General features: G+C 36.7%; 1 protein-coding gene across 1 annotated transcript in view; it reads left to right on the top strand.

Moving 5' to 3' along the window:
- MORC1 (MORC family CW-type zinc finger 1) overlaps positions 1 to 20,946 on the top strand; it is a 208,992-nt gene that overhangs the window by 116,311 nt on the left and 71,735 nt on the right. The window lies entirely within an intron of this gene.

The raw sequence follows: 20,946 nt of genomic DNA, 5'->3' as shown, positions 1-20,946 counted from the left end.
ATCTTATTTAGGCAAGGTCATAGTCAAAGTGGAAGTTCTCTCCTCCCTTCAGAGAAAGGTACCTCCTTTGATGGCCCCGTTCTTTCTACTGGGATCTCACTCACAGAGATCTTTCACTGAGGTTATTTTTTTTTTTTTTTCCCAGAGTGTCTTGGCTTTCCATGCCTAAAATACTCTCATGGACTCTTCAGCCAGATCCAAATGCCTTAAGGGCTGATCCTGGGCTCTTAAAAGATAAATTTTCTTCTCTGCTCCAGTTTTATCTCATTTCTTTTCCCACTTTGCTAGGGACATGCAGTGTAAGTCAGTCACCACCTGAGATTACAACCAACAAAGTCTGGTCCTGTCCTTGCAGCACAGAGTCTTGGTCTCTCCTGGAAACATGCTAAAATCAGTTTGGAAGTAGAGTCTTTAAGGGCGTCACACCTCCAAAAAAAGCAGCTCAACTTTCTATAATCCATAGAGGTTCTAGATGTGGATTTGGTAACGGAGATCAAAAGTAAAGCTATAACAGCCTGTGGGTATTTTAATAGATAAATGATTGGGCAAATTCAGACCTTTACATTGCAGAATATCTTAATTTTGTTTTGTTTTTTATTTTGCTTAGGCATTATAGCTTGTGAAGGCACTCACATACTGAATTGATTTTTCTCTTTGTAGTCATCTCTGGTGTTTTTTTTTTTTTTTTCCTTTTCTATAGAGGTCAGAGCTGACCCATGGATATTAATAGTGCCAATCACAAAGTCTTAATTAGCTTGTTGTTGATTTAGGATTAGATGTTTTATTCATCATGGAGATAGAGATTTTGATGGCAACTGATAGAATAACAGATTTATGCCATCAGTTCTGCTTTTTATTTTTTTTGGTGGTTGACTTTATTTTCCTGTAAAAATTAAACCAGGGTTATAAAAATTCAGTTTGCTTCAAGTGCATACAAAGAAGGTTAGCAGTGTTTATATAATTCAAAAGACATAAGAATCCTTACCATCCTCTCTTTACCTTTTGTGAAAGAAAGATTTCATGAAATCCTTTTGTGAAAAGAATCTTAGCCTTTTTAACATTCAGTAGGACTCAATTCCTATAACTGACCCTAATATGTAGTAATCAAGGAACACTTCGGAACAGCTACTTTTGAGGTGGTCAGTGAGCATGTACTTGCCTTTGTGTCTGTTCCAAGTCAAGCTTTGTGGTAAATGCAGTTTAACTAATACTAGAGTATAAACTTCACAAGAGCAAGGATTGTCTTGATTTGGGTTTTGAATCTGCATAGCCTAAAAAAGTGGCTGGAATATATACTAGGAACTCAGTAGTTAATTATTGAATCAAAAAATAAAATACACTCTCAGATAATATGTGGCTTCTTGTGGACCACGTCTAACAGCTATTAAAAATTAACAACCACTATAAGGTAATATTACTTCAATACTTGACTGCAACTGCAATAGAAGTTTGTTCAAAGGAGGGCAACTTCAGTCAAATGAATTTTGGAAAGGGAAAGGGCATTGAACTTGTGTCTTGAAATAAATTTAGGGAAAATAGAGGGGAAAGGACTGGGCATTCCAGGTAAGAAGGACAACATAAAGGGAGATTTGGAGATGAGCAATGATTTTTTTTTCTCATGGAATCAGACTTTTAAATTACAACCTAAATCTGCATACTTTTGTTTTCTATTTTTGCTCATATTTAGCACAAAGTTAGAAGTTGTTGTTAGCACAATAAGAGAAGAAAAAATTTATTTACATGTGTTATTGTGTGCAAACTGTATGCATGTTTATGTAGAAACCACAAGACTTGACTGCTACAATTTATCAACAAGGGAAGTAATACTGCTTGATTTATCAACAGTATCAGAATATCAAAAGTGACCATTTACCCCACAAAAATAAGTAGAAAATGGGAATTTTAAAATGTGATATTTTTAATAGCAAGAAACACTGCAAGAAACCTAAGAATAATCCAGCAAAAGTTGTATAAGACTTTCCGAAAGAAATAATAAAAATTTAAAAATGCATTTAAAAATTTTTAAAGGTGAACAAAATTCACGTATTTCACATATACAGATTTCAGAATATAGTGATACTTCCCACCCTACCAACCCTCCTGCCCATGTTCCCACCCTTCCTCCTACTTTGTCTCTTATTCCTTCTCTTAATTTTTTGATGATCTACTTTCAGACTATTTTATACTTACAAGATTAACCCTAAACTAGGTAAAGAGTTCAACAAATAGTAAGGAAAAAAAGTGTTTCTCAACAGAAGAGACAAAGACTGTGAGCAATCATTGCATTTTGAAATGTTAAATTTCACTCCTGTACATTACAGTGTTTGGTACTCTGTTGGTTACCACAGAACAGGGAAAATATATAGTATTTTCTTTTTGGGGACTTGGCTTATTTTGTTATTTGGGGACGTGGCTTACTTGGTTTCCATTTGCATCCATTTTGTTGCAAAAGACAGGATTTCATTCTTTTTTACAGCTTAGTAGTAATGCATAACATATATGGATATGTATACACACACACACACACACCAATTTCTTTATCCAGTCTTCAGTTGACAAGTATTTGGGTTGATTCCATGTCTTAGCTATTGCAAATTGAGCTGCACTAAACATGGGGGTGCAGATAACTCTTTCATATGCTGATTTCATTTTCCTTGGGTCATTTCCCAGTTGTGGGATGGTTGGGTCATATGGTAGGTCTATGTTCAGATTCCTGAGGTATCTCCATATTGTCTTCCATAGTGGCTTTACCAGTTTACATTCCCACCAACAGTGGATTAGGGTACCTTTTCCCTCACATCCTCACTAATACTTGTTGTTTGCTGATTTCTGTATGAGTGCCATTCTAACTGGGGTGAGTTGAAACCTCATTGTTCTGACTTGCATTTCCCTGATGGCTAGTTACCCTGAACATTTTTTTTTTCATGTCTGTTGACATTTGATTTGAATTTTCTTTTTTGAAAAATTCCTGTTCAAGTCCTTTGCCCATTTCCTAATTGGATTGTTTCTTTTGCTGTTGTTAAGTTTCTTAAGTTCTTTATAGAATTGCATTGAATTTGTAAATTGCTTTTGGTTGTATGGACATTTTGATGATAATAATTCTTCCAATCCATGAATATGGAAGGTTTTTCCATGTTTTGTGTCTTCTGTTTCTTTCTTTAATGTTTTGTAATTTTCATCATAGAAATCTTTTATCTCATTGATTAAATTTATTCCAAGGTATTAAAATTTGTTTCTAGCTACTGTGAATGGGATTGATCTTAGAAGTTCATTCTCCACCATGGCATTATCTGTAAATACAAAGGCTGTTGATATTTTTGTGTTAATTTTATATCCTGCCACTTTACCAAACCGTTTTATGAGTTACCATAATCTCTTAGTTGAGTCTTTTTCCCCTACATATAGAATTATATCATCTACAAACAGGGATAACTTGACTTCCTCCTTTCAAATTTGTGTTCCTTTAATTTATTTTTCTTGCCTAATGGTTCTTGCTAAAACTTACAGGACTACAATGAACAGCAATGGTGAAAGTAGGCATCCTTGTCTGATTCTGGATCTTAATGGAAATACTTCCAACTTTTCCTCATTCAGAATGATGCTGGCTGTAGTTTTGTCATATATTGCCTTGATTGTGTTGAGTAATTATCCTTTTATACCCAATTTACTTAAATTTTTTATCATGTTGTGTTTTATCAATTGCTTTTTTTCTGCATCTATGAGGTAATCATATGGTTTAATTCTTCAATTTGTTTATGTGATGTATTATGTTTATTGACTTGTGTATGTGGAATTATCCCTGCATACCAGGGTTAAATCCAGGTGACTGATCTTTCTGATATGTTTCTGGGTTCTATTAGCTAGTATTTTGTTAAAGATTTTTTTCATCTGTGTTCATCTGTGATATTGGTCTAGAGTTCTCTTCTTATGTTGTATTCTTTTTTTTGTTTTGGAATTAAAGTGATGTTGGCCTCATAGAAAGGTTCTAGGTGGATTCAATCTTTCAATTGCTTTGAAAATCTTGAGAAGAATTGGAGTTAGTTATTCTTTAAATGGTAGAATTCAGCAATGAAACCAACTTTATTGCTACTTCAATCTCCATCCTGGTTATTGCTGTGCTTAGGTTTTCTGTGTCTTCATGAGACAATTTTGGTAGATTGTATGTGTCTAGGAATCTATCCATTTCTTCTAGATTTTCCAGTTTGTTGGCATACAGTTATTTGTGATAATTCCTGATGATTCTTTTTTGTTTCTGTGTTATCCACTGGTACATCTCCTTTTTTGTCTCCTATTTTATTAAGTTTGGACTTTCCTTCTTTGTTTTGGTTAGGTGGGCCAATGGTGTGTCAATTTTGTTTATTTTTTCAAAAAGCAAGCTCTTCTTTTCATTGATCTTTTATATTGCTTTTTTGGCTTCATTTTTTTTAAGTTGTTTTACAGGTAGAGTTATAGACAGTGAGAAAGAGAGAGAGAGAGAGAGAGAGAGAGAGAGAGAAAGGTCTTCCTTCCATTGGTTCACGCCCCAAATGGCCGCCACGGCCGGTGTCAGGAGCCAGGTACTTCCTCCTGGTCTCTCACGTGGGTGCAGGAGCCCAAGCACTTGGGCCACCCTCCACTGCCCTCCCAGGCCACAGCAGAGAGCTGGACTGGAAGAGGAGCAACTGAGACTAAAACCCAGCACCCATATGGGATGCTGACGCTGCAGACAGAGGATTAACCAAGTGAGACACGGTGCCGTGCTTCAATTTTGTTTATTTCTCCTCTAATTTTAATTATTTATTTCTTCCTACTAATTTGGGGTTTGGTTTTTTTTTTCTAGGTCTTTGAGATGCATTGGTAGCTTCATTATTTGATGCTTTCCCAATTTTTTTATGTAAGCACCACTTGCCACAAATCTCCCTCTTAACACTGCTTTTGCTGTTTCCCGTAGTTTTGATATGTCGTATTGTCATTTTCATTTTTTCTAGGAAATTTTTGATTATACTTTTGATTTATCTATGACCCACTGTTCATTAAGGAGCATGTTGTTCAGTCTTCATGTGTTTGCATTTGATCTAAAGATTTTTGAGTTGTTAAATTTCAGCTTTATTCCATTGTGGTCAGAGAAGATGTGTGGTATGATTGCAGTTTTTTGAATTTGCTGAGACTTGCTTTATGGCCTAATATGTAGTCTATCCTGGAGACAGTTCCATTCACTGATGAAAAGACTGTGTATTCTGCAAATGTCGGATGAAAGGTTCCATAGATATCAGTTAGGTTCATTTGACCCATTGTGTAGACTAGTTCTATTGATTCTTTGTTGATTTTCTGTCTAGTTGACTTGTACATTGATGGAAGTGGGGTGTTTAAGTCCCCCATTACTATTGTATTGGCATCTATATCTCCCTTTAGACCCATTAACATTTGCTTAAAAAAGCCAGGTGCCCTGGCATTGGGTGCATGCACATTATAGTCACATCTTCCTGTTGAACTGATCCCTTAATTATACATAAGGCCTTTCTTTGTCTCTTTTAGCAATTTTTGTGTTAGAGTCTATTTTGTCTGACATTAGGATGGCTACACCTGCCATTCTTTGCTCTCTGGTAGCATCCTTTCACTTTCAGTCTGCATGCATTTTTGTTGGTGAGGTATGTTTCTTATAGGCAGTAAATAGATAGGTCTTGTTTTTTAATCCATTCAGCAAGTCTGTATCTTAACTGGAGAGTTGAGGCCATTTACATTCAAAGTAACTGTTGATAAGTAATGACTTGGTCCTGCCATTTTTCCATAAATATTCCAATTATTTGCTTTGGATTTTCTTTGTACTTTTACAAAGAGATTTTCTGCCTTCACATTCTTTCATGGGGATGACTATGTTTCTTTGTGTGTGTAGCATATCCTTAAGCACCTTTAGTAAGGCTGGACAAGTGGTGACAATTTTTTCCAATTTCTGTACTTGATAGAAGGTCTTTATTTCACCTTCATTTATAAATGAGAGCTCTGCATTGTACAGTATTCTGGATTGACTTTTTTTTTTCTTTTAAGACATGGATTAAGTCTCTCAATTCTCTCTTTGCCTATAGGGTTTCTGATGAGAAGTTAGTTGTGAGTCTAGTTGGAGATCCTCTGAAAGTGATCTTGCACTTTTCTTACTCACATATTAGAATCTTTTCTGTATTTTTCACTGTTGAAAGTTTTACTTCAATGTGTCATGGTGAAGATCTTTCTGTCATGTCCATTAGGAGTTTTATGTGATTCCTGTACTTGAATGTCCTTTTCTTTTTCCAAATTAGGGAAGTTTTCTGCTATTATTTCACTGCGTAGGCCTTCTATACATCCTCTCTTTCCCCAAGTCAACTGTTTGTTGATTTGTTTGATAGTATTCCAGAAATCTCAAACATTGTTTTTTAATTTTTCTAATTTCCTCTTTTTTTCCTGAGATATTTTCAAAAATTTGGCTTCTAGCTTGGATATTCTTTCTTCTTCCTCACCAAGTCTATTGCTGAGGCTTTCCACTGGTTTTTTTTTTTTTTTATTTGACCGTGAATTCTTCATTTGTAATATTTCAGTTTGATTTCTCTTCAAAATCTCAATCTCGTGGGGAAATTTTTCCTTTATGTCATGTATGGATTTATCTCATGAATTTGCTTCTCATTTCTTCTGAATAATGCTAGATCATTCCTTTGAATTCATTTTTTTAAGTATTTCATCAATATTTTCATTTCCACATTCTAACATTGAAGTGTTGTTTTGTTCCTTTGAGAGGGTCATGTTGTCTTCCTTATTAATCTTGTTTCTTGACCTTCTACATTTATTTTTAGGTATTTGTGCAAATACTTGTTGGTTTTCTCTTCTGATGGATTTTATCTTTGAACCATGCCTCTGTGGCTTAGTGGAATGTATGCTCTTTCACTGAATAATCCGAGATGTGTGCTGGAAGTGGCCAAGGAGCTCTGTCAGTGCTCCAGGGTGAGGAGAGTATCCAAGGTGACACCCAAGTTGGGCATGGCAGATCTCTATTGTCATCAGGGGGAGGGTATGATCACCTCTATTTGTGTAATCATTCCCTCTCCTCTTCTAAGGTGATCAGTGCCTGGGGTTAGCCCACAGTAGAAGCAACACTCACCTGCACAGCCCTGCACTACAACCTGTGTAGTCCTTAGTGTAGCACTGGGAAGCCTCAGCTATGTCAGGGCTTGTGGCACCAACTGTTGTGGATAGGACTCTGTGATGTGGGTGAACCCTTTCTCAGGTCCTGCTGGGAGAGTCCAATGGGTGCTGTTGCTTATAACATCTACAACCCTAGGCCTTGGACTAGGGGGTATGAACTCAACCCTGTTCCAGTCCTATAGGGAAACTACAAGGTATACAGGAGAGCTTTCTCTGGAGGCTATGAGTCCAGAATGGTGGAGTGTAGGTTCTTCCATAGGTTCACCTGGTAGATTCCAGTGGCATTGAGAAATTTAGAGCTGATTGTTACAGTCCTGGTGTTTCAGGATTTAGTGGGGTCATTACCCAAATCTCTCAATGTGGGAGCTGATTTTTTATTGGCCTCAGAACTTGAAGTTTGGAGTGGTCTGTCCTTTGCCCTACACGTTTCCCTGACTCTGACTCTGACGTTGGTAAGGAATAGAACAAAGGTGCAGTGTGTGACTTTTCACTGCCAAGTATTGTGCTCTGCAGCAGTGGGGGAGAAAAAGGAAGCAATATGGCTTCCCTGCTCCAAGTATGTCAGTTGCTCAGATACCAGTCAGCTCCCCAGGCCGAAGCAAAACCAATGTCTCTCTATGGGATTCCCTCTAATCTAGAACTTCAAGATGCAAGGTACACCGTAATTTCTTCCTACCTTGGTTTGGTAAGATGGCAACTTGGAGTCAGCTGTTGGCTATGCCACACGGCTGTCTACGGTGGTGCTTCTGTCTTCAATCCTCTTGCCCCATGGAGTCTGTTATTTTTCACAACTTCACAGAAAAATATGCATCTGTCAGACCCCTGGAAATGTGGTCATTTGTTCTTTTTATATTCCGGAGCAGCTGAAGTTAGTGTGCCTGTGCCCTATTTTATGGATCTCCCATCACGTCACACAACTTTGAATGGTGAAGTTGGAATCTGTTTCCTTTTCGCCTAATTCTAGCACCATTTTGCTCATCTCCTGGGAGCAAAAAGGATGTAGGAACATTTATAAAGGCAACAAACTGATATATTGCAAATCATATTTTTAAGGGAAATAACGAAGCCCAGTAAGCCTAATAGGGAAGCTCAAATCCAAGATCTATTACTGGTGTTGCATTTTATAGAGTACAGGGGTTGCCCTCCATGTAATTGATAAGCTGTGTCGACAAGCCAAGACCCTGATTATAAATTGTGCTTCTGTAACAGCCTATTCCAATCCTTTTCTTTCTGAATAGATGAATGAATAATCTGTTCCTATCTCCACTTTTCAGCATCATTTCTCATTACTGAATGTTTCCTATACCAGGTGACAAGTGCCACCTTCTGGCCAAATGATGAAGCATTTTCACTTTCATTATGTCACTTGATTGCACAGCTGTTGATGGCCATTAACTGGATAGTTTTTATTCTAGTTTTCAGTAAAACTAGAAGATAATTTTTAAAGACATAAAGCAGGGTTATAAAATCAATTTCAGTTCTCATGTTTGCCTCTTTCTCAGTTTTAACTCACAAATTATATTCCTCTTTTACCCCCTATGTATGATAATAATGAATATCATGTACAGAGAATATATTTTTAGTTACATTTTTCAGGGTATTTCTGTTAGTACTTTAAATCCACTTAATATATTTATCATTAAATTACAACACAATTTCACTCCTTGGAATAAACTATCCTATATTAATCCCTTTGTATCTAAATAATGCTAATGCGCAATACGTTTGTATAACAGTATGTTTACTCAATGTAACCTTGCCTTTATATTATCTAGGTCCTTCTAATTAAATCCTTTTGGATTAGTATTATTTCTGTAGCCTGCATTTCAAACTTTTTCTAATCTGGCAATGTTTGCCTTTCTAGCATTAGTTTCTTCCATTCTGCATCGTGCCCCTTTTTAGGTGCTCCATGTTGCTTACACATGAGGGCCTTGTCTCTGCTACTATTGTCAGGAATGGCCTCTAGCCATTCTAGTTCTTCAGGATCCCAAACTGTTGCTAATCCCTAAATGAAGTTTTCTTTCATTTTCTTACTTCTAAAAATAGTTCCTTTCTTCTAATTCATTTAGTTCTTTGTATGTCTTTCTTTATGTTTTGCTGCCACCTGATATTATGTGGCTTGATATGTCTCTTATATTAGATGATAAAATTTTTGAAAGAATAGACTATTTTTTTACTCATCCTGGGCTTTCCAATAGCACCTAGGCTTGGGTCTTTCGTGTAATAGGTATTTACTATAAAATGAAGGATGGCAGTAATTTATTTATGCAGAATTCTACACAGAAGCAAATATATTTTCTTTGATGAGATTGGTTGATTCTACATAGCTGAGATTTATCTTCTCATATATTATTGGAGGCCTCAGAATCAGCCCTTAAGGCATTCGGATCTGGCTGAAGAGCCCATGAGAGTATTGTAGGCATGGAAAGCCAAGATACCATGGAAAAGAAAAAAAAGAAGAAGACCTAAATGAAAGATCTCTGTGAGTGAGATCCCAGTGGAAAGAACGGGGCCATCAAAGAAGGAGGTACCTTTCTCTGAAGGGAGGAGAGAACTTCCACTTTGACTGTGACCCTATCGGAATAAGATCAAAGTCAGCGAACTCTAAAGGCTTCCATAGCCCTGGCAATTCATGACTAGAGCCTAGGGAGATTACTGACGCCATGAACAGGAGTGTCAAATTGTTAAGTCAGCAACAGAAGTCACTGTGTACTTACATCCCATGTGAGATCGGTCCTTAATGTGTTGTCTAATGTGCAGTGATGCTATAACTAGTACTGAAACAGTATTTTTACACTTTGTGTTTCTGCGTGGGTACAAACTGATGAGATCTTTACTAATTATATACTGAATCGATCTTCTGTATATAAAGATAATTGGAAATGAAAAAAAAAAACCTGGTGTTAAATTGGAAATGGCATAGAAAATTAATTAATTTTTAAAAAAATATTATGCAGGATCTCTGTCTTTAATGTGCTGTACACTCTTATTTAATGCTATAATTAGTACTCCAACAGTATTTTTTTTTTCACTTTGTGTTGCTATGTGGGGGCAAACTGTTGAAATCGTTACCTAATATATACTAAACTGATCTTCTGTATATAAAGAGAATTGAAAATGAATCATGATGTGATTGGAAGGGGAGAGGGAGCAGGAAAGGGGAGGGTTGTGGGTGGGAGGGAAGTTTTGGGAGGGGGAAGCCATTGTAACCCATAAGCTGTACTTTGGAAATTTATATTCATTAAAAAAAAGTTTAATGAAAGCAAAAAAAAAAGAAAAAAATATATTATTGGAGGCCAGATATCCTTACATTTGGTCAGAATAAAGTGATACATTTTTATGGGAGTATAGAGATTGAATTTGGACTTAATTTGTCATGTTCATAGTCTCCCCATCAAATGAATAGCCTTTGTAAAATTCTATGCCTATTGAAAGGAACACCAGCAATAGCATTCTATTCTTTTGCAGTGTTCATGTAAACATACACAAAAAAATGAAATTGTATGATCTGACAATTCCCACATTGGTTGTTTTAAAAGAAAATGTAGAGCAAAGAAGGCTTGCTGAACTTTCAGCTATGATTTTCAAGTTGAAATGGCATATCTGAGTAAAACTTTGTAATGGAGAATATGAACACATTTTCCTATTTAGAATTTAATCTTTTTAATGTGTCATTGTTGTGTAGGATGCTGAGATTTCAAGTCTGTATAACTACAGTGACAGATGCCTCAGAAAATATATTTATTCATCAAGAGTACTTTCCAGCCTCCTTACATAAACTGCCATGATCTAAAATTTATGACACCTAATGATCTTTGTCTAGCAAAAGGCTATTATACTCAGTGTAGTTGAAATGTTTTACTTTATTACTCTTGGTACAGAGATTTCATTTCTCTATAGTGATGCATTGCTTTTCCAAGAGGGATAATGCATAATCTATTCACACTGTTTGTTCCATGTTCACAGCCTACTAATTATATGTTAAACATATCATTTATGATTAGCTAGTCTAGAAGTCCCTTGAAGGCAGGTATCATTAGCTGCTTTACTTCTGGTTAATTCTACCACCATACCTGCCTCAGTGTTGACACACTAGATATATAGCAGAAAGTGTTGAATTTCTTAACTTGAATTGCTTGTCCAGATTATTTTCTTACTCATCCTTTGTTAGGAGTCATACTTCCTAACAAAATAGGATTCTTAGTTTATTAAGCAAATTTGGACAGCACCAAGGATTAGAAGAATATCAGCACAGCTTGGCTTCAGGGCACAGTGTGGAGTGGGGAACCCAGGATATTCCCAGCTACTGCCTTCATAATCTCCATATTTTCCCTAGAGATTGGAACTGATGACTATTATCCATTGTTGCTTGCTCCTGGATTTCACAGAAGTGATCAAACACTGTTGCTGAAGACCAAAAGGATTCTGACTCAAGAGGGAACGCATCTTTTCTCTGAGAATGACAGAAATACTTTAACAGTGGCAGACAGTCCTGCCACGTTACATCTCTTTCCCTGTATGCCAATCAATCATTTCTATTCACAGCGACAGAGGTGGAGAGAGAAGTAGAGGGTTCAGGTGTATTGCTTGAAATAATTTTCTTGGAGAGAATACTAATTTGGGTACTAATTTTAATGCAAATATACCTATTTGATCTTTGCCCTGCAAAGACTTCTTCAGCACCTGAACTGTATGTACTACTAGCTCTCAATTAATGTGCATGCTAATCAGGAAGTATCAGAAGCTGCCTGTTATTCTGGATGTATCTCAAGGTCTCTTCCCTGACTCTGCTGAGTAACATACAGATATCTGGCTTCTGTCCAAATCAAGCCATGCACTACTCCCTTTTAAAGGAAGCCCATAGCTCTGAGACTGTACCTCTGGATGCTGGCACAACTGAGTCCACATGTTTGAATTTGAATCTAGTTTCTCTTGTTTGACCTAATCTAATTTTACTAAAGATATCACTTCACATTTTGAATTAGGTACATGGAACTTGACTTCAGTTGTTTTGATTCTGAACTCAAACTTTGTATCTAATGCCCTTGATTTAACCTTGTTAAACTTTGTTTCTTTATCATATCCTTGATCTGTTCCTTCCTTTGACTCAGCTCCTGTAGTATCAAGTCAAATTAAATTGAATTTCATTTGGGTTCTATTTTCCATCTAGTACTTTACCAACCTGTGCATTAATGCCCTCACTGATTTTTTAAAAGCTTTTTATAATGAATGCAAATTTCATAGGTACAATTTTAGGAATATAGTGGTTCTTCTGCCCGTACTCACCCTCTCACCTCCTACTCCCTTTCCCGTCCCATTCTTCATTAAGATTCATTTTTAATTAACTTTATATACAGAACACCAATTCTATACTAAGTAAAGATTTCAACAGTCTGCACCCACACACACACCAACGTATAAAGTACTGTTTGAGAACAAGTTTTCCAGTTAATTTTCATAGTATAGCTCATTAAAGACAGAGGTCCTACATGGAGTAAGTGCACAGTGAATTCTGTTGTTAATTTAACAATTAAAATTTTTATTTATGATGTCAGTGATTACCTGAGGCTCTTGAAATGAGCTGCCAAGGCTATGGAAGCTTATTTCACTAAGTATGAAGTTTTCCAGATTGATCCATTTTGTTGCAAATGATTGGGTTTCATTTTTTTTAACCCCATGTATATTCCATAGTGTACATATCCCATAATTTCTTTATCCAGTCTTTGGTTGATGGGCATTTAGATTGATTCCATGTCTTAGCTATTGTGAATTGAGCTGCAATAAAGATGGAGATGCAGATAGCTCTTTTGTTTGCTGATTTCATTTCCCTTGGGTGAATTCCCAGGAGTGGAATTGCTGGGTCATATGGTAAGTTTATATTCAGATTTCTGAAGTATCTCTATACTGTCTCCCGTAGTGGCTGTACCAGTTTACATTCCCACCTACAGTGGATTAGGGTACCTTTTCCCCCACATCCTCTCCTGCATTTGATTTCTGTATGAAAGCCATTCTAACTGGGGTGAGGTGAAACCTCATTGTGGTTTTGATTTGTGTTTCCCTGACAGCTAGTGGTCCTGAACATTTTTTCATGTGTCTGTTGGTCATTTGGGTTTCCTCTTTTTTGAAAAAAATTTCTGTTTAAGTCCTTGACTGGGGTTGTTTGTTTTGTTGTGGTGGAGTTTCTTGATCTCTGTATATTCTGGATATTAACTCTTTATCCATTGCATAGTTTGCAAATAATTTCTCCCATTCTGTCAGTTTCCTCTTCACTTTCCTGAGTGTTTCTTCTGCAGTGCAGAAGCTTCTGAGTTTGATGTAATCCCATTTGTTAATTTTGCTTTGACTACCTGTGCCTCTGGGGTCTTTTCCAAGAACTCTTTGCCTCTGCCAGTGTCTTGCAGGGTTTCCCCAGTGTTCTCAATTACCCTCCTTCATACCCATGCTCCAATCCTCCTCTTCCCTCTCTCATTCCCACTCTTAATTTTTACAAAGATTTATTTTCAGTTTACTTAATGATCATATAGTTAACCCTACACTAAGTAAAAGAGTTCAACAAATAGTATGAAGAAAAAAAAAAACACTGTTCCTCAATGGAAGAATCAAGGGCTATAAACAGTCATCAAATCTTAAAATCTCTATTTCACTTCAAAACATTACATTTCAGGTACTCTGTTAGTTACTTAGGATCAGGGAAAATGTATGATATCTGTCTTTTTGAGACTGGCTTATTTCACTGAGTGTAATGGTTTTCAGTCGTGACCATCTTGTTGCAAAATACAGGATTTCATATTCTTTTTATAGCTGAGTAGTACTCCATAGGCTGCATATGCCATAATTTCTTTATCCAGTCAACAGTTGCTGTACTTTTGAGTTGATTCTGAATCTTAGCTATTATGAATTATGCTTCAGTGAACATGCTGGAATGGATAACTCTTTCATATGTTGATTTCTTTTGGTTTGGGTAAATTCCTAGGACTGGATGGCTGGATCATACTGTAGGTTCATATTCAGATTTTTGAGGTATCCCCATACTGTCTTCCACATTGGCTGCACCAGTTTACATTCCCACCAACAGTGGACCAGGGTATCTTTTCTCCCACATCCATGCTAGCATTTGTCATTTGTTGATTTCTGTATGAGAACCATTCTAACTGTAGTCACCATGGTTCTGATTTCTGTTTCCCTGATGGCTAGTAATCCTGAGCATTTTCTCAAAGGTCTGTTGGCCATTTAATTTCCTCTCTTGAAAAATCTCTGTTCAAGTCCTTTGCCCATTTCTTAACTGGATTGTTTGTTTTGTTGTTGTTGAATTTCTTGAACTTTTTATGGGTTCTTGATGTTTACCCTTTATCAGCTGCGTATTTGCAAATATTTTCTCCCATTCTTTCAATTGCTTCTTTGCTAATTGTTTCTTTTGTAGTGTGAAGCTTCTCAGCTTGATGTAATCCCATTTGTTTATTTTGGCTTTAATTGCCTGTGCTTCTAGAGTCTTTTACAAGATGTCTTTGCCAATGTCTTACAGTGTTTCCCCACTGTTCTCTAGATATTTGATAGCATCGGGTCATAGATTTAGGTCTTTGATGCATTTTGAGTGGATTTTTGTGTAAGGTATAAGGTAGGGGTCTAGTATCATACTTATGCATGCAGAGATCCAGTTTTCCCAGCACCATTTGTGGAAGAGACTTTCCTTACTCCAGGGATTGATTTTAGCTCATTTGTCAAAGATAGGTTGGTTGTAGATGCATGGATTGATTTCTGGCATTTCTGTTCTGTTCCATTGGTCTGTCCATCTGTTTTGTACCAGTACCAGGCTATTTTGATGATAACTGCCCTGTAGCATATCTTGAAATTTGGTAATTTGGTATTATGATGCCTTTGGCTTTATTTTTGTTATATAAGATTGCTTTAGCTTTTTGAGGTTTCCTGTGTTTCCAAATGAATTTCAGCATCATTTTTTTCTATATCTGAGAAGAATATCCTTGGTATTTTGATTGGTATCACATTGGATCTGTAAATTGCTTTTGGTAGTATGGACATTTTGTTTATGCTGATTCTTCCAATCCACCAAACACGGATTATTTTTCTATTTTTTAATATCTTCTTCTATTTCTTTCTATAGTATTCTGTAATTTTCATTGAAGTGATCTTTGACATCCTTTATTAAATTTATTCCAAGGTATTTAATTCTTTTTTAGGATATTGTGAATGGGACTGATCAAAAAAATTCTGTCTCAGCCATGATATGTCTGTATATACAAAGGCTATTGATTTTTTTGTGTTGAGTTTATATTCTGCCACCTTACCAAATTCTTTATGAGTTCCAATAGTCCTTCAGTGGAGTGGTTTGGATCCCCTGTATATACTATATTATAATTGGAAAACAGGGATAATTTGACTTCCTCCTTTCCAATTTTTATACCTTTGATTTCTTCTTGCCTAATTGCTGTGGCTAAATCTAATGGCTGTGGCTAAACCTTCTAAGAATATATTAAATAACAATGGTGAGAGTATACATGCTTGTCTGGTTCTGGATCTTAGGGGGAATGCTTCCAGCTTTTCCCCCATTCAGAGAAGGCTGGTTGTGGATTTTTCATAAATTGCCTTGATTGTTTGAGGAATGTTCCTTCTATCCCCATTTTGCTTAAGGTTCTCATCATGAAAGAATGTTGCATTTTATCAAGTGCTTTCTATGCATCTACTATGATAATCATATGGCTTTTGTTTTTCAGCTTGTTAATGTGATATATCACATTGATTGATTTGCAAATGTTGAGAAATCCCTGCATACCAGGGATAAATCCCACTTAACTCTGGCTAACTGATCTTTCTGATATGTTGTTGGATGCGATCAGCTAATATTTTATTTAGGATATTTTGCATCTGTGTTCATCAGGGATATTGGTCTATAGTTTTCTTTCTCTGTTGTATCTTTTTCTGCCTTAGGAATTAAGGTGATGCAGGCTTCTTAGAATGAGATGAGAGGATTCCCTCCCTTTCAGTTGTTTTGAATAGCTTGAGAATAGCTTGCCCTTTTTTGCTTTCTGGTAATATGGAATAGCTTTTTCAGTCCTTTCACTTTCATTCTGCATGCATCTTTGTTGATGAGATGTGTTCATTGTAGGCAGTAAATAGATGGGTCTTGTTTATTAATCCATTCAGCCAGTCTGTATCCTGTAATTGGAGAGCTGAGGCCATTTATATTCAAGGTGACTATTGATAATTAACAAATTGGCCCTGCCATTTTTTCATAAATATTCATATTGTTTACTTTGGATTTCTTTTGTACTTTTATTGGGGGATTTTCTGCCTTCACATTTTTTCATAATGATGGCTATCTTTCTGTGTTTCTGTACATAGCCCACCCTTAATCATCTTTTGTAAGGCTGGATGAGTGGTGAAAAATTCTTTCAATTTCTGTTCGTTGTGGAAGGTCTTTATTTCACCGTCATTCATAAATGAGAGCTTTGCAGGGTATGTATTCTGGGATAACAGTGTTTTTCTTTTAAGACTTGTCTTGTATCTCACCATTCATTTTAAATAAATCTTTTTTTTTTTTAATTTTTTGACAGGCAGAGTGGACAGTGAGAGAGAGACAGAGATAAAGGTCTTCCTTTTGCTGTTGGTTCACCCTCCAATGGCCGCCACGGTAGGCGCGCTGCGGCCGGCACACTGCGCTGATCCGATGGCAGGAGCCAGGTGCTTCTCCTGGTCTCCCATGGGGTGCAGGGCCCAAGGACTTGGGCCATCCTCCACTGCACTCCCGGGCCACAGCAGAGAGCTGGCCTGGAAGAGGGGCAACCCGGACAGAATCCGGTGCCCCAACCGGGACTAGAACCCGGTGTGCCGGCGCCGCAAGGCAGAGGATTAGCCTAGTGAGCCGCGGCGCCGGCCGTATCTCACCATTCATTTAAACCTATAGGGTTTCTGATGAGAAGTCATCTGTGAGTCTAGTTGGAGATCTTCTGAAAGCAATTTGGCATGTCTCTTGTGCCCATTTTAGAATCTTTGTTTTATGTTTTGCTGTGGAAAGTTCAACTACAATATGTCATGGTAAAGGTCTTTTCCAGTCATGTGTGTTAGGTTTTCTAGTGCTTCCTCTATTTGGACGTCCCTTTCTTTTTCCAGATTAGGGTAGTATTCTGTACGTATTTCACCATATAGACCTTCTAGTCCATTTTTTCTTTCCATACATTCAGGAACTCCTGAGACCTGTATGTTGAGTCATTTGATAGTAGCTCATAAATCTCCAACACTGTTTTTAAGTTTTCTATTTTCTTCTTCTTCTTTTTGTTTTGATCTGAATGTAAGATTTCCAAAGAGTTGTCTTCTAGTTCAGATATTCTTTCTTTTGCCTTGCCAAGTCTACTTTTGGGCTTTTCACTGCATTTTTATTTGTTCTATTGAATTCTGCATTTCTAATATTTAATTTTGATTTCTCTTTAAAAATCTCAGTTTCATCAGAAAAAGTTCATTAATGTCATGTATGATTTTCTTTAGTTTGAATATTTGCTTCTGATTGCTTTTGAGTAATTTTATGATTAATTTTTTGAATTCCATTTCCAGTATTTCTTCAATCTCTTCATCTTCATATTATAATATTGGAATGTTGTTGTTTTTTGGGGGATCATGGTGTCTTCCTTGTTCTTGTTTCTTGAATTTCTGCATTTGTTTTTAGGTTCTTGTGGACTTGATTTTTGTGTTTTTTTCTTCTGTTGGCTTTAATCTTTGAGCGATTCCACTGTGGCTTAGTGGAATGTCTGCTCTTTCAGTGAATACCAAGAGATGTGTCTTGGGTGTGGCCAGGGAGCTCTGGTCAGTGCTCCAGGGTGGGTGAGCATCCAGGGTAACACCCAAGTTGGCATGGTAGATCTCACTGCTCTGGTGTTAGCCCCCTGTGTTTTCCATGCCATTGTATGAACTGCACAAATTATCTTTGCAGTTCTCATTGTGAGCACAGTTCCTACTGCAATGACCTGATCTAGGCAACCAAGGAGATCTTCCAGTTCTCCCTCAGGATTGATCAGGCATAATGTAAATTCCAAGATTTGCTCTTTTATATAGCTCCAAGTTGTATAACATTTAATTAGAAAGTCTTAACCATACAAAAACATAGAAATATTTTCTTTATAGTCCCATGAAGCATTGATACAAAATTTTCTATTTTGCAAGGCTGTTTGTCTAAGTTTATTTGATCCTCTGGGTAAGAACTTCACATGTTAGTGGAGATGCAGATTCCTGAAGTCTACACCAGATAGAATAAACAAAATCTCTGGAACTGGAGCCTTAGCGTCAGAATTTCTGCCAAGCTCCCAGAAATATCACATGCACCACAAACAGCTACACCTTTGATCCTTCTTTAAGGATTTCTCAGTTTTTTTTTTTTTTAATATCTTCAGAGGTAATTCATCTACATAGTTTTCACTGATTTATTGTGTGGTTTGCAGGATTTCTGAAATAAAGAAATGCAGTAGTCTTTCTGGAAGAGTTTATGAGTGTCATTTAAAAATAAATATTGATTTTGCAAGATTTCTCAGGTAATGACTCTTCTTTGAAACCTGTAAAGGTGATGATAAAAAAGCTGCTATCATTCTTGAACAGCATTAAATAGTTGAGAGAGAATTTGAAGATTATCTGTATTATATTTCTGTTTTACAAAAATGTAATCTCAAATTTTAAAAAAGTATATGCGTGGCTTTAAAAATATATTTTGATAATCATAGACTAAATTGACACTGAAATTCTTTTTATTAGCAGAATTGTACCTACTAATGAAAATATCTGTCTCTAATTAGAATTAGAAGAGAATGGGAGAAACTATTAAACTTTAAGGTCAACTTCATTTATCATGTGAATGTTTATTTTTATATACTAATTATACACATATCTTTGTTGCTACAGCAGATGATTCAATAGGGAAATGGCAATATCCTACTTTCTGTCTGTTTGATGTTTTAGAAAACAGTCTCCTAATCTTAATTTTGGTACTTTGTAGTGGCTTTTTCTCTTCAATTTTGCTGGATTATTAAATTAAATATATAGGTATTTTATGTCTGTTAATGACCTCAGCATAGTACTAAGTTCCTTGGATTATATTACTAAATACAATTGCTAACCTAAGCAAGTTAAGTTTTAGGGGGAAATTAGATGAGTTGAGGGCAAATAGCTCCTGGAAAGTAAAGGAATGGGATTCATGGGTAATAAACCAGATTCAGAAGTTTTATACTGAGTGAGTAGAGAAAGATAGGGATGCATCTAGAGGGGTTTGTAGGATTGAGGCAAATTTGTGGTTGGGTAAGATTTCACAGTGTTTGTGGACTGAGGATGTAGAACTGGTGAAATTAGAGAAACTTAACCCACATAGGAGGTATAGCCTGAATTATATAGAAAGAATTCAATAAAAGTAAGAAAGAAGGATTGCTAGGATCAAGGTGGAGCGTTTAAGTTAGAGTAAAAGTAAGGACATTTTTTCCCTCTGAGATTGTGGGAAAGAAGTTAAGGATGTTCTCACACATCTAAGAACATTAATTTTGTTTTCTGTTTTCTAAAGATAAGGTAGAGAGGCTGGCCCTGGGGATGCTGCCGGTTAAGTTGCCTTCTGCATCAACATCCCATATGGGTGCCCATTTGAGTCCCTGCTGCTCCACTTCCGATCAGGCTCTCTGTTAATTGCTTGGGAAAAGCAGTGGAAGATAACCCAAGTACTTGGGCCCCTGCACACCCAAGGGGAGACTCAGATAAAGGCTCCCAGTTTTGGCCTGGCCTAGCCCTGGCATTGCGCCATTTGGGGAGTGAACCAGTGGGTGGAAGATCAATCAATCTCTCTTTATCTAAATAAATAAATAAATAAATAAGTTTTTTTTAAAGGATGAAACAGAGCTTTCTGCTGATAGTGAAAGAGGCTAACTTTGTTAGAGGGTATAATGAAGATTTCAGAAAACTTTCATGAGATTAGAACAGTTTATTAGGGACAAGTGAAAGCATTCTCCTGAAGGGGATGAGAACCACACAAAAGAATTGTTTTAACGATTTATTTATTTATTTAAGAGGCAGAGTTACACAGCGAGGAAGAGACAGAGAGAGAGGTCTTCCATCCACTGGTTCACTCCCCAAACGGCTACAATAACTGGAGCTGGGCTGATCCGAAGCCAGGAACCAGGAGCTTCTTGTGGGTCTCCCACATGGATACAGGGGCCCAAGCATTTGAGCCATCCTTCGCTGCTTTCCCAGGCCGTTGGCAGGGAAGTAGATTGGTAGTGAAGCAGCTGAGACTCAAACAGGTGCCCATTTGGGATGTTGGTGCTACAGGCAGAAGCTTAACCTATTATGCAACAGCACCAATCCCACTGCAAAAAAATTTTAGAATTCATATATGTCTTTTTCAAATGAACTTTTTGATATTCAATACCTATTAACTTTTTGAAGATTCCTTGTATGCATGGATTGATTCTATGAATGTTTTGCACCAAAGTAAATATCTTTTAATTCCAGTTTCCATAGACTTTTGTAAGGTTCTGTTGCACTATGTGCAATGAGCAGATCACGGTAATTGGTATATTCATTACATGAAACATTTATCATTTCTTTATTTTGGGAGCATGAGAATCCTCTCTACTATTTTGACATGTATAATTAATTATTGTCAACCATAGTTACCCTTCTCTGCTATAGAGCATTAGAAGTTATTTCTCCTATTCTGTTACACCTCTGTACTCCCTAGCCATCCTCTCTTCATCTCCCTTTTCTCCACACTTCTCAGACTCAGGTAACCCCTGTTCAGCTTCCTAGTTTTATGACATC

Source organism: Lepus europaeus, chromosome 2 (genome assembly GCF_033115175.1).
Source record: "Lepus europaeus isolate LE1 chromosome 2, mLepTim1.pri, whole genome shotgun sequence".
Classification (NCBI taxonomy): domain Eukaryota; kingdom Metazoa; phylum Chordata; class Mammalia; order Lagomorpha; family Leporidae; genus Lepus; species Lepus europaeus.
The sequence above is the reverse complement of the archived record's forward strand: the minus strand, read 5'-3'. Positions and strand labels throughout refer to the sequence as shown.